This window comes from Octopus bimaculoides, chromosome 19 (genome assembly GCF_001194135.2).
Source record: "Octopus bimaculoides isolate UCB-OBI-ISO-001 chromosome 19, ASM119413v2, whole genome shotgun sequence".
NCBI lineage: Eukaryota > Metazoa > Mollusca > Cephalopoda > Octopoda > Octopodidae > Octopus > Octopus bimaculoides.
The window spans coordinates 29,920,401-29,925,589 of record NC_068999.1 but is presented as its reverse complement, the minus strand read 5'-3'; the positions used below and the strand labels follow the sequence as shown (position 1 = coordinate 29,925,589).

Sequence of the window (5,189 nt, the reverse complement as noted above, 5' to 3'; positions counted from 1 at the left end):
ATACATCTTTAGATTGTATACCTGACTTTCTACTATAAAATTAAAGAAATAGACGGAACGCTGAACTCCAGACTAAACAACTCAAACAACATTTATTTAGGTGATAAACATACAAATCTTTTAGTCATACATCTTTAGAGGTGAGAATAACGAGCTGTCGAGTATAAGACCAAAAGATGTAGAGACAGCTTTAAACACACGTCCATGCTCAATCGCTGGCCAGCGAGAAAGAGGATGAATTGAGCGGGAAACGCTTGCTTGTTTTATTCTACGCATGCGCAGGCGTTACTACAGATCCAAAGGGATGACCACTGGCGTAGTAGTCTCCCTTAGACCGTTTCCCTGCTGACATTTGCTGGCTATATGTCCTGTTTCTCGACACCGGTAGCAAATGACGTCAGGCTTGGGTAGCTTGCAGTCTCGCACCATGTGTGGGCCCTGACACCGGAAACACTGTCCTTTGAACGGTCGCACACGTTCCTTGTTCGACCCCTCTCAGCTACTCCTTGCTCGGCCGCCTTTTGCTGTTGCAGTTACCGCCTTTTGCTGTTGCAGTTGCCGCCAACGGCATTGATCTGCAACACGAAACTAGCACACGAGCCCAAGTTATAATATCCGCCATCGCCATGGAGTTCACGTCGGCAGCTTCTGCAACTTGACTGATATGTGGTCAGGAAAACCAGTCACAAACGTCAACTTAACCATCCAATCTAGCGATTCTCCTTCGTACCCCGCCAGTTTAGCCAATCACCTGAGTTCGTTGACAAACACGTCGACCTGTTCGCCAGTCCACTTTGCTTTCCCCAGGTGAGCATATGCTTCAAACTTTCCTTCTGTAAAGGCCTCCATCAAGCGGATTTCGATCTTTTCTGCTCTAAGTTGGTCCCTCTCTTCCATTTCTAGGAATAGCGCCAACGCTGGCCCATCTAGGTACAGCGGTAAAAAACTTGTTAGGTCGTCTATCCTGTGGAGCTTCGCAACCAACTTCATCTTTTTTAACCACGCGACCACATCCGTGTCACTGCAAAACGGTTTGATCACATCATTAGAAATACGGACTACACTCATAATTTTCTTTTTTTTTTTTTGTTATGGGCCGAAATAGCTTGTGGTGTGATGGAGGAAAAAGACAAGAAGCAAAAGGGAGAAAGAAATACAGTGTCCTTACCTTGTCGACCGTGGTGGGATAAACGATCGCTCCAGATCAAACCACGTCTTCTACGTACACTGTCTCTGATCGAACTGCCCACACGTGCTCGCTGTCCACGCATCCCCAAGTGGCCGACTTCCACCGGCCCTTCCAGTCTGTTTTCACTTCCATTTGCTTCATCTGCGATCTCTCTCCATCAACATCACATAGCTAATCGCAGCCCATAACACCACATGTCATAATTGTATTTCCTATACCATTGCATTGCAATGCTTGGACCCGAAATATGACAATAATTTGCTTTGGCAAAATTGAAAAAAGTTGGTTGCCTTAATTCTGGGACACCCTGTATATGTTAATAACACCTATAAGGATGTGCTTTTTCCATTCACTTTGGTGAATGGAGCTTTGGCCAGGAGGAACTGATGTCATCAAACAGTATTCAATGTTCATCGGGTGTTTTGACCCTGAACCATAGCACCCTCTCAATAGTGGGTAAGCAGATCCATGCAGCAAGCAATGTATTGCTGTTGCCGACTTTACTCGTCTCTCTCTCCCTCTTTCATGAACTCAATTGTTGCTGTTGCCTTCCCCTGGTGATGATGTTTCTTGTGCCTTTCCTGCTCCATGGTGTGAACAAGTGTTGTAAGCACCCTATCATGGTGCCATTCATATCTGCCTTGAGAAAGTGCTTTTCTGCACCCTGCCATGATATGTGCCAGAGTGCCTCTTTCTCCACAGTCTACATAGTTGGTCTTCCCTCAAACCCCATTTGTGCAGGTTTGTTGGTGTCAGGAGTGTGTTGTACACCATCTGCAGCCGGGAGGAGATGTGAAAAGGTTCCAATCTCCACAGCTCAGTCCATGTGACCTTCCTCTTAGGGAGGTCCCATTTAGTCCATGTACACTGAAATACCATCTCCACAGCTCTTAATTTTCTTCTTTCTTCCTCCTGGTACTGCACTACTTCCTGGGTCATAGCCTGCCTCTCCCTGGTATCTGCTTTCTTCCATTGTTGGAAATAGGAAGAACCAAGACCCTGGTGACTCCTGCATGTAACTCCAACAATGTCATGTAGCTCCAGCATGCCTTCAGTTTGAGTGACTGCAATGCTAGCTACCCACTTACACCCAGACCTTGTTGCAATACCTACATGTCTGACAAGCTTGTCCTTTGAGTCTCTGTACATCATTACAACATTACATTTTGCTACTTTAAATTCCTCCGCTATGGATGATAGGGGAAGTTGTAGCTGTCCCAATCTTATGTACAGACCTATTAAAGTGAAGCTTGTGGGGAACACCTAGTGATCTTCAGAGGTATTTATTTACCTTCCTCTCCACCCATTCCACACTTGTCGTCAGACTATCATATAGCATTAACAATCATATGAGTCTTGGGAACAGTTCGTGTTGGTAGAGCTATGCTCTGTACTTTCCTGGAAGCCCTGATCTATCAATCCTCAGCAACCATTCCTCTGCTTGCTTCACAATGTTGGTGACATTGCTTCTGTTTGAAAGCGACTTTCAAACATCTTTTCAAGGCATTTATTTGGATTTTCCTCTATTGATGGAATGGCCTCTCCTTGCAATAGTAGTCTGATTTTGTTGGTTACTTTGTCTCCCCCCCCTCTCCCGATCACCATGCTCCTTGATTTTGGGGCCTCGTTCTTGCCCATGCCACCATGTGTTCTAGTGAAGTCAGCACTCTTTCTGCATCCACATGGGTTGCAGTTGTTACCCTTATTGGATGCTGACAGCTGCCTGATTCTATTGTTGGTCCTTGGGCTTTTCTATCAGCTATTGATATGAGGAGATTCATACCCATAATGAAAAGAATGGGGAAATTGTGCACCCAGTTTTGATTCCTTTCTCAAGGTCTTGCCACTGGGTTGTAAAATGGGTTGTTCAAAACGTAACTGGATGCCTCCAAAATAACTGCTGATTATTCCCTTAATATGTAGGGGAATATGATAGCGTTCAAGGGCTGCATATATGAGGGCATGAGGAATAGTTCTGTATGCATTTTCCAGATCCAGCCAAACCACTGTCAAGTTACCTTTACTTCTCTTAGCCTCCTGAATCAATTAACTGAGAATTCCAGTGTGTTCCAGACATCCTGAGAAACCTGGAACCCTACCTTTCTGGATAGATGTATTTATATACCCATTCTCAGTCATGTATGATTTCATCCTTTTGGCCAGTACAGAAAAGAAGATTTTCCCCTCAACACTCAGGAGGGAGATGGTCCTGAACTGATTAACAGTTGTGGAGTTTTCTTCTTTTGACATAAAACATCCTTCCACCTTCTTCCATCATGGCATCCACAGCCTCCGAAGGAGCTGTGAGCATTTCTTGTATACTTTATAATGTATACCACTTGGGCCAGGAGCTGATCCTGATCTGGCCTTTTTCACCACTTGTTCCACTGCTTTTCGGCAAGGACAGCTGAGATTGAACTTATTTACTGGCATTTCAGCTCTACTGACATTTGGGTTAACATCTAGGGTTTCGTTTCTAAGGTTATTGTGAGTCTCTCTCAGAAATGCTTCTACCTCTTCTGAATGTGATAGTTATGAGCACATTCACTTTCTGTTCAGCTGTTCCTGCTATCGTGCTTCCAATATTATGTCACTGTCTTGGTCCAGTTGTATGTATGTGTGTGTGCGTGCGTGTGTGAGTGTGTGTGTGTGTATCATCATCATCATCATTTAATGTCTGTTGTCCATGCTGGCATGGGTTGGACAGTTTGACCAGGGCTGCCAAGCTGGAAGGCTGCACCAGACTCCAGTTTGCTTTGGCATGGTTTCTACAGCTGGATGCCCTTCCTAATGCCAACCACTCTGAGAGTGTAATGGGTGCTTTCACATACCACCAGTATGGGTGCTATTTGTGTGACACCGGTGTCTTCCACAACTGTGATTTTGCTCAGCTTGATGAGTTTTCTTCTCAAGCACAACATAATGCTAAAGGTCTTGGTCATTGCCTCAGAAAGGCCCAACACTCGAAAGAAACTCAGCCACTTTGCTTCCATGAGGCTCAACACTTGAAAGGAAACTTGCCTCAAAGAGGCCCAATGCTCAAAAGGAACTCAGCTACTTTGCCTCTGTGAGGCCCAACACTCAAAAGGAACTCACCCTCATGAGACCCAACACTCAAAAGGTGCTCTTTATGCACCACCAGCATGGGTGCCAATTACATGACACCAGCATCAGTCACGACTATGATTTGACTTGGCTTGACAGGTCTTCTCAAGCACAGCATATCGCCAAAGGTCTCAGTCACTAGTCATTGCCTCTGTGAGACTCACAGTTCATGCTTCACTACCTCGTCCCATATCTTCTTGGGTCTACCTCTATCATAGGTGCCCTATTCTTACAGCTTCATTTTCTGTTAAAGCAATTCTTAACGTCAACTTCTTAACATAATACGCAGAATTCTCGCATTAATACAGTAGGGTGTTTTGAGGGAGATTTGGCTGCTATTTCTACCAGGTCTACCTACCATGTAGAGGTCTGACCTTATTTTTCATTCACAGATTTGCATTTCAAATATTATTCTGCCATTAACACCAGTTGCTTTCTCTCTCACATACACACCCCCACACACACACGCACGGTCATTTCATATATCTTTCAATTTCTGCTCTCTGCAAATAAAATTTTTACGGATAAAACTGCTTACAAAAATTGTAATTAATGTATAATTTCTTTCTATGTTCATAATTAAATAAATCTTTTAATGATTAGACGGACGTTCAATAGAATAGCTCTCACAAACAGACTACGTACAAATTCATTCTTCACAACTTCTGAAGCCATTTTTTAAGGCTCCAATCGAAACGGGACACGAAATGATCAAGTTGAGAAACGCTGTTATAGATTATGCCTAACCGAAAACAATCACAGCCACATCATCCAAACAGACCGGGTGAAACAGGGTTTAGCTGCTAGTATATATATATATATATATATATATATATGTACGTATGTATGTATATATATGTATATGTGTATATATATGTATATGTATTTATATATG

General features: G+C 43.6%; 1 protein-coding gene and 1 long non-coding RNA gene across 2 annotated transcripts in view; one reads left to right on the top strand and one right to left on the bottom strand.

Moving 5' to 3' along the window:
- LOC128250125 (uncharacterized) overlaps positions 1–5,189 on the bottom strand; it is a 38,748-nt gene that overhangs the window by 27,980 nt on the left and 5,579 nt on the right. The gene's annotated exons all lie outside the window — the stretch shown is intronic.
- The window catches only part of LOC106871254 (guanine nucleotide-binding protein subunit beta-like protein 1), a 32,674-nt gene continuing 27,901 nt past the window's right edge, over positions 417–5,189 (top strand). Inside the window, exon 1 of the mRNA XM_052974844.1 lies at positions 417–807. The gene's annotated coding sequence lies outside the window, so the exon portion shown is untranslated. The remainder of the gene's footprint in view (positions 808–5,189) is intronic.